The 9,376-nt window shown below is 38.9% G+C and overlaps 1 protein-coding gene across 6 annotated transcripts in view; it reads left to right on the plus strand.

Moving 5' to 3' along the window:
- Nucleotides 1–232: 232 nt before the first annotated feature.
- LOC122079168 overlaps nucleotides 233–9,376 on the plus strand; it is a 65,867-nt gene continuing 56,723 nt past the window's right edge. Inside the window, exon 1 of one of the 6 annotated variants that reach the window (XM_042645428.1) lies at nucleotides 233–373. The gene's annotated coding sequence lies outside the window, so the exon portion shown is untranslated. Of the gene's footprint in view, nucleotides 511–9,376 lie in introns of all 6 variants that reach the window. The other 5 variants (XM_042645425.1, XM_042645429.1, XM_042645426.1 and 2 more) reach the window with 5 other exon arrangements.

Consider the following 9,376-nt stretch of genomic DNA (forward strand, 5'->3'; position numbering starts at 1 on the left):
TCTCCACATGTCAAGTTATGGTGCCGTGCTATACGATGTGTAGCACACGACTGCGCTTCAGAGGATCCAAATCCGTCTTCTCTATCTTAATCTGAGTCATCCACATCAGCAATGCCATATGTCGCTGAGGTCGAAATGCAAAGAATTGCAAGATTAAAGAATTGCGGTGGATCTTTATCCAAGTAGTGGCCGTTGGTCTAATGACACATGGCACTTAGAGGGATTGTAGATTAAAAAAAAAAAAAAAAATATTGGTAGTGCTTATAAATAACTTTTGTCCGGAGCTCTGAATTGTCATTTTCTTCCTCGATTTTCGATCGGAGTTCGGTTCCTTCGTTTACTCCAATTTTTTGTCTTTTTTTCTGTCTTGCAGGTATATCTCTATCTATCGATCTGTGTTTATATTCTTATGATCTTCTTGTTGTGGATCGGTTTTGGATTGTTAGTATGTATTTCTTCTTTCACTCCAACTTAGCAGATCTGCATTTCGGTTTATCAAAACTAATAATTGTATGATTTTTTTGCTTTGTTAATTAGGTCCCTTTGTTGAACCACTTCAAGTGTGAGATTGATTTAGATATGACTTTTCATTTTACTAGAATTTTCTTTTTATCTGAGTTTGAAACGGTGATGTCGGAAGATATGAATTTATGCTTACTTTTTAGTTTCCTTAATTGATCGTTTTATACTCAATTTTTGTTCGTTCGTATGATGACATTTTGTTTACCCCTTCTGATCTTTGGAAGCATGGAAACAGAAAGGCCTTCATTTCTGACAAGTTTTAGTGCTTATTTTGTACTTCTTTTCTTCTGGTCACCTAATAGTTAGCTTAAATTTACTTCCAGTCGTTAGTAGTCAGACTTCGTCTTCCAAAGTAGGAACTTTGCTTTAGTACCTCTGAACTAGGTTTTGATTTGTTTAATTTATTTTTTTCTTCATCTGTATTTTTTTTTCTTCAGTTTTTGCAGTCAAAGTATGCAAACAGGTAGATAGATAGTGAGATTAAAAATTCGGCTTCTCTTACATTCTGGATATTCACATTAGAGCTAATGATTTTATTTTACTTTTATTACGTGCACAAAATAAGCGGGAATAATTACTTTTGTAATCGAATTTAGTTGATTAGGAATTTTCAATTAAATAGGAGTTATCAGTTATAGTAGTAGTTATTAAAGAAGTGGTGTTAGTGGAGTAAGAGGTTGTAACTCTTTGTAATCGTTATCCTATCCTATTTAAGAGGAAAGACCAAAAAAATAGGGCAACGAAAGAAATCCAAAAAATTATCTCTTGGTTTTATCTTGAGAAGAGGTCGGCTACCTCCCAATAGGTTGGGACGTCATGGCTTCGTCCGTAAAGTCAACCCTATCATTTTTTATATTTTATTAATATATTTTATCTAAATCCCTTTCTTATCTTAATTTTCCTATTCTCTCTCTATGGAATTCCAGCATGCATCAACTTTATTCCTTTAAAATCTTCCTGTTATAATATCAGCACCTTGGAGAACCGAGAGAGAGAGAGAGAGAGAGAAGTTGATGATGAGAATTGAAAAGGGAGCAAACTGGGGCAATAGACTGTCATGGCTCCTAGCCCCCGATTCCTTATATTAAAAGAAGGGGGAGTGCCGTTCCTACGCATGCGCGAGGGCCAATTGGAGCACACGAGGAAGCATCTAGAGATGTCATTTTCCATTTCATGGGGGGCGGGCCGGTTATTTCGCCCCCCATGTGTCTAGGCATAGCGTCCACGCCCCCCCCCCACAGAAATTGTTTCCCCTTAAATGTAAATGGAGTTACAAGGAAATGTGTGCATTGGTGAATCCCCTCTTACCTATCTTGATAAGGTGAGTAAGCCAGAGAGAAAAAAAATAATTATATATATCAGATGGGAAGAGAGAAAATAAGGTAGGGTAAAAGGAGATAAAATAGGGATGAGTGATAAATAGTTTTAACGTAGGAAGCTATGACGTCTTTGGCTTAATAGAGGAAGCCTTGATCTCCTTCTCAAAAAAGCATTTGTTGTAATTTAAAGCTTATTTTCTATTGCATGTTTGTTCTTATTAAATAGGATAGGATAGAAGTTACATCCCTTACTCTATGCAGGCACATACTTTACTTATAATCAACTACTTACATTAGGCACTCCATCTACCCTCCACTATTTCCACTTACACCACTTATAACCTCTACTTCTACTAATTTCTTCTTACGACACTAACTCCTACTAATTACTTCTTATGACACTAACTCCTACTAATTACTTACCACTTACATAACACCTATAATACACTATCCGTCTTTCCACGTAAGAGCCATGCAGACCTATGCAACAAGCCAGCCATACAAGGTTGGTTTATAACAACTCCTTCCCCCTTAAATTGTGACCTTGTCCTCAAGGTCAAATGTTGGGAATTGAAGCTTCATATTCTCCAAATCTTCCCACGTAGCCTCCATAGGTGACAACCTGTGCCAATGGATAAGGATATGTGGTCGGTGGTCTATAATCTTTCGACTAAAGACAACTTGTGGTTGTGGATGCAGTGTATTGCAATTCCCCTTGCACTTGTTGGTCGTCGCCTATTGTTGGTTTCAATAATGAAACTAAAGAAAGGCAAGAGTGCCTACAGTAGTTTCTGGCTCTAATGCCGAACTATGTGTGCGGCATGAGTGAATCCCATTTTAGCTATCTTAATAAGGTGAGTAAGCGAGAGAGAAAAATGGGGATTAAATGGAAAGAGATAAAATAAGGTGTGGTAGAAGGAGATAAAATAGGGAAAAGGGATAAATAGCTTTGCGACAAAACTATAACATGCCATCTTTGGCTTAATAGAGGAATTCATGATCACCTTCTTAAAAGAGAATTTGTAGGAGTTTAAAGCTTATCTTCTATTGCATATTCATTCCTATTAATTAGAATATGATAGTAGTTACAACCCCTTACTCCTAGTTGATTGGGCTCATTGAAGTTCTCGTGGGGATCCTACTTAAGAGTTGCCAAACTAGACAACCACCTGAACGAGACCGTTATGCCTCTTTTGTTCATTTTGTAAAATGTTAGGCTGGTTATCATGTATATTCCTGCATTATCTTAGACAAAGTTATGGTTCTCATTGTTGTCAACACTGTCAAATGGAGCTGTGTACAAGGTACAGTGGCAAGATTGGCTGAAAATAGTAGTGGCAACATGGGTCAGCTTTGGAGCCTTTTTGAGCAAGGCAAATGACAATTTAGAAAGGAGTCATGTTAATTGAAGTTTCGTTGAGTCCTCTTTCTAATGCAACAAGAATCGTGTCGATCTGACTTCGTATGAGGTATGGCAATTTCCGTTCAAATGGGTTGTGAGTTGTTGTGGTGCACTCAAAGTGCTCGACGAAATGCCCAAGTGTCATATGGCTTGGAGTTCTGCACATGGGAGCAGGCTAGGGCAGTACAAAGGTTCTGCACATAAGGGGCCACATAGGAGCAACCAGGGGTTGGCATGCCCCATGCCCCAGTGTAGCACAACACATGGCGGCCGTGCATGCATAGCCCAAGCCATGAGTGTAGCAGCTAAGTGGGTCGCAACACATGCCATGTTGGCCACTTAGGCATGGGCTGTGGCACATGGCGGGTGAGTTTAGGCCCCAAAAAATGGCCAAGTGTTGGAATGCTCGTGATTAGTTTGACGATTTGCCCTTGAGAAGGGCAAAAAATATTACCTATCGAGAAGTTGAGTTTTGAGGTCATATATAACCTCATGCCGGACCAAAATGGCACGAGGCTGCCGAAGTTGATAGAACGTCTGATGCCAATTTGAGTTTTTAGAGTATGCCACGTCCATGATATTCAAATCTGATGGCTGAATTCAAAATGCGCTCGAGGAGCAATGCAAAGACAGAAAAGATTCACACCCTGCCCTCAATATGGCACAGGTATGCCGGCATTGGATACCTCACCTCACCTAGTCAGACTGTTTTCCCCAAGACCCTACTCTAGGATTGTCCACAACACCACAGATATTAATTAATAACCAGAGTTTCAGCAGATAGTATAAGATCAAAATAAAATTCATATTCATCCTGTGCCTCTATGTGATGCTTGATTCCATATTTACAGTAATCCACAGTATCATATAATACAATAATCCGAATATTACAATTATCCCATTATAACAAGAAAATATTTACATAAAATATCATCTCCCTATATCAATTCATCAACCTGGATCATCAAAAACTGATCTCTACATTCACATATATGTACACAAAAGAATGGTCAGTCTAATCTTCTTCTTAGAATTGCTGTACTCTATATATATAGTCGTCACACTAACAATCGGGTCAATGGTTGAAATCATCATCCTAAATACAAGCCAATTGATCCATGGCCATAACCTCATACTCTGAACTAGTAATCGGCACGTGATTGCTCTCATCATCTAAAATATCAAAGTAAAGGAGGATGAGCACTGGAAATGCTCAGTGAGGGGTGGGATAGGCAAACACACACAAACATATGATGCAATGCATGCTTCACTAAGAGAGATGATGCTCATGATTCCATTTATTTAATTATACAGATCCCTTGTCCATTACTAAGTCTCATCACCTATGGGTATAGTGCTACGCAACGTAGGTGGCATTCCCTACCCTGTACGTTAGGTCTCAGGAATACAAGTTGCAAGCAGGAGCCAGCCAATCCCGGTAAGAGCCTCGGTCCCCCGACTAACCCCTAAATAGTAACACTGAATAATATTTATTTCTACCAAGCATACAGTATGTCGTATCCTGCCTCACATCCATCTCTGGTATAGTATGTCGTACCACACAAAGTGCACTGTTGATTAGGCAATCACATAAGTCGGGATTAGTCCGTACCTACTACCTAACCCCCTACGGACAAGGGGTGTAACACTTAGGGTAGTGATACCTAGCCCGGTATATTACATGATGCGCATCCATTCATCTAATTAACTCATATAAACATGGGCACTTGCACGTGTCCCATCTTACTTGTCTTGCCTTCCACATTTCATATTCATCAACTTCACCAATGTAGAATTCAACAAAATAAAAATATATGCACATCCACAATCAATATATGCGTGAACAACAATAAGAAACACATTAAAAGAAAGAGGATCAGGGCACCCATTCACTTTGGTGCTTTGAAACTGATAACTTCCCTTATGGTACTGAACAAGCACCCACAGTGCTATTTAAATTTCCTAAAACAAGAAATATATTTATACAACATTAAAATCAATTTATAATCATTCATTCCTAATAGGGTCATCTATAATCTCTCCTATAAGGTCTACAAGTCCCCTTTAAGTTTGACAGATTTCAGTTAAATACTGGAAGCAAACTGGTCTCTGGAAGCCTAACCGGTTGGAGACTTTGGGACCAACTGGCCGGCCTGTGGTCTCCCACCGGTTGTCATTTTTTTCTGCAGAATTTTGATTTTTCCAGTGTTCTGCAGAAAGCGAACTCTGTATTTGGCTCATACACTTGTGTTTTAAGGCTCCGTTCAAATAATAACAGTATTTCACCTTGATTCAAGTCTTCTATAATCTATACAAGTAATTCAGCAGAAATTTCCAGATTTTCCTCAATTTTGAACCATGTTCTTACACAAAATCATGAATTAAAAGTGGGATTTTAGTATCCAGCCTCCAATTTGATGATCAACTCCCAAATTGGACATGCATGCATAGAATCTATCCCCAAATTCCCTTTGCATGTAACTCTTAAACCTTAAAACAATAAAATCAAGATAGGTTTTCACCTTATTTACAAGTAATTTTCTTTGTTTTAAGAATTTAAACAAGAACCTCAGTCTTCCAACCCCATTAGGCTATGATTAGTGAGCATACAGTTTCAGATTTTAGAAGTCCCTTTCCAATTTCTTCAAAACAGCAAAATATCATTACTTAAAGTCCTTAATCCTTGCTGAATTCTCAAATTTTCACTTCCATCTCCCTATTTAGCCAAATCGGCCGACTTAACTTCCAATTTCATCATCATTCTTGCTATTTCAGGTTGATAGAAGATTAAATCTCTTACCTGATTGCAGAACTCTCTAATTGCTGCCTTAAGAAATTGATTTCCCTCTTGATTTCCTCCTCCTCTCTTCTCTTCTCTTCTTCTTCTTTCTCCTTTCTTTCTCTTGCTGTTCAAATGCGAAATAAGAGCACTAAGGTCGGTGGAGACCTATTTATAACCCCATCTCCCTTAGTGGAGAGTTACACCTATTTATATTATATATATATAATTTATTACATACTTAACTTTGATTTCTATAGTTCTTATATAAATTATTATTATTTTACTTATTTTATCATAACAAACTCATAAAATAGATCCTCATGACAAATTACAAAGGTGGGACCCACAACAGTAAAAAAATGGCTATTCTGTCCAGCTGACAAGCCAGCCTATCCTGCCCTGGACTCTCTAGCCGGTTGAGCTAGATTTGTTCCCCCTTGAGTCTGCTTAATTCTTTATCATTTCCAACCCCTATTAAAGTTTAATAACTACTTGTTGGCCCATTTTTCTTGTTGATTCTTCCAACTCTGTTGGCAGGAGGCACATGTACATGTTGGGTTATTCTTCTCTTCTTGGCATTCTACTGCTGCCAACCAAGCTAGTGTTGACCTCTCCTGCCTGTTACTCTTGCCTATTCAATAATCAATGTAAAGAGGTGAGATTAGGGTGTTACAAAGATTCTGTTGGCTATTGTTTGATTCATCGCGTGTACCAATATAGCTTGCACCGCATAACATGACATCACTGCACTGATCGCATGGATTGCGTGCGTAGGTACGACGACAAGGAGATTTCGTTTTGAGCCCATCAGTGAGTTCTGTGGTTCAGCCCATTCCTATCCGGCATTTATTGTTCAACTTGTAAATCACAAGGGTGCATTGATGAGAAAGATTCCAATTCTAGCCCTGTTGTCTCTCCTACCTTTTAGAAAGCTGATCCGCCAGCCGATATTTGAGCCACCAGCTCGTGACTCTATGGAACGTCACCATATTCCCTTTAAGGCCATCCTGGCCCTCCTCATTTTTCCGATACAATGGCCGATGTTCAATCTGGCTTTGTGAAGCCATTTTAAGGCCTTTTGAGGTCTAGTTTTTTGCACCTTACTCCAAATGAGCTCAAGAAAGAAATACACTAAGTGTGGGAGAAAAAACACTTGAAAATGGGGGAAAAAAAGAGGGAGGAGTAAAAGTAGGTTCATTTTGTAAATTGAGAGAGAGAGAGAGAGAGAGAGAGAGAGAGAGAGAGAGAGAGAGAGAGAGTCTACGAATTGTGCAAGGGAGTCCCAATTAATTGATTGGGGCTACTCACCTCTATTCATTATATAGAACTCCAATCAACTATTACAAGTCCTATTACAAATAAGATATAAGTCCCACTAGGAATAGGAAGTCCAAAACATAATAGGAAACTAACATAAGCTTACCAACTTTTAATTAGATATCAGTCCTAGTTCACTAAGATATAAGTCCTACTAGGAATAGGAAGTCCAAAACATAATAGGAAACTAGCATAAGCTTACTAACTTCTAAATAGATATCAGTCCTAGTTGAACTAGGACAATCCTAGTAGGACTAGGAAAACTGTAGAAACGCAACCCTAAAACGATGCAGAAGATAATGGAAAAACAAAAAACAAACAATGCACACGGATTTTACGAGGTTCAGCAAGGTTGCCTACGTCCCCGGTGAGATGAGATCCTGCTTCACTATCAATGGAGAATAGGGTTACAATGCTCGTCCTCACACCTCTCAGTATTGCTTGCATTACAGAGAAAGAAACCCTCGCTACAAATATATAGCGAAAAAACCCTAATCCGGATTAGACTACAATTGCCCTCAAATAAAAAATTTGAGCCGGGGGCTGCGCCCCCCTACACTTCCTGCTATGCAGGGGGGCCTCCTGCCCCCCTTGCAACCCCCACGGCCCGCTAATTGGCTAGCGGGACCGCCGTCCTGCCTGTCTAGCTGCTGCACCAGTACTCCCTGGATTAAACTGCGACGGAATACAAGACATCATACACCAACAAAAACACCAAGGGAGGAGCCTGTAGCTTGCACAGGAATCCTCCTTCCCATCCCACGATGGACTTCCAACACATTTAATCACTCCTACCACTATTGGTGAGTGCCTTAATGCTCCATTGAAGGCCATAGAGGGGTTGCTAGCATTTAGGAAGACGTAGTGAGGTTTTTTCAAGGAAGAGAAGAAAGAAAAGAAGAAAGGGGTCTCACAAGCTTGCATTCGCTGAATATTCAAGTTTCTCCATAAAGAGGGTTAGTTGAAGATTCCAGTGTTCATCAAAGCCAAAGTAGGTGACTCGGAACTCCTTTGGGTACCAGCAAGGATTAAAGTATCGGTATTGATCGCCGTATCGGTCGGCCAAAATTAAGATACGTATCGGAGAGTATCATATCGTATCAGAGATACACTAAGATACGCTAAAGATACACACATAAATGGATAGGAAACATTTTTTTAAACACTTTTGCATAAAGAGTTTGTTAAAAAAAGCTATTGATAACATGTATTATGCATAAACACTAAATTGAGGGTATCGTACTAAGAATTCAAGGTTTGTAGTTGTCCCATAAATGTAAAATCCTTGTTCCCAACCTTGATTTCCACTTTAATTAGAGAGAAATATGGCTGATAGCAACTTTGGAACAAAAACCCTTCAAAAAATCGTGTTTTTCTGAAAAATTACCCATCTTGGCCATTATATGACCATAGCGCACTGTATCGGTACATACCGATATTCACCGATACGTATTGATACTCACCGATACGTACCGATATATATATATCGATATTCACCGATACGTGTCAATATATACCGATATGTACTGATCGATACATACCGATACTCACCGATACGTACCAATACATACCGAAAGGTACATTTTACCTCAATTTTATAATTTTCATAGTTGTATCGAGGCATATCGTATTGTATCGATGTGTATTGATGCATATCGGTATGTATTGTAGGATATATATCGATACGAAAGGATTTTAAAAATTTCATGTATCGTATCAATGTGTATCGTATCAATGTGTATCGTATCGGTCGGCTAAATTTAAGATACGTATCGGAGGGTATCGTATCGGTATCGGAGATACTTAAAACCATGGGTACCAGGAATTGAAACTTAGCATAGTTGTTAGGGTTTCTACCTATTAGCTAGTTTCTATCGTAGTCTTGTACCTCACATGTGCTAGCTTGGTTTTTTATTGTTGAATACCTAGACTAGTGCTACATTGTAGGGCAAATCTTATAAGCCCATTTATTTTGTACTAGGGTGTTTAGTGGGTGCTGGAAACGAGAGTTGTAGTTACCTTTAGCATTGTAGC

Source organism: Macadamia integrifolia, chromosome 5, assembly GCF_013358625.1.
Source record: "Macadamia integrifolia cultivar HAES 741 chromosome 5, SCU_Mint_v3, whole genome shotgun sequence".
Classification (NCBI taxonomy): Eukaryota; Viridiplantae; Streptophyta; class Magnoliopsida; order Proteales; family Proteaceae; genus Macadamia; species Macadamia integrifolia.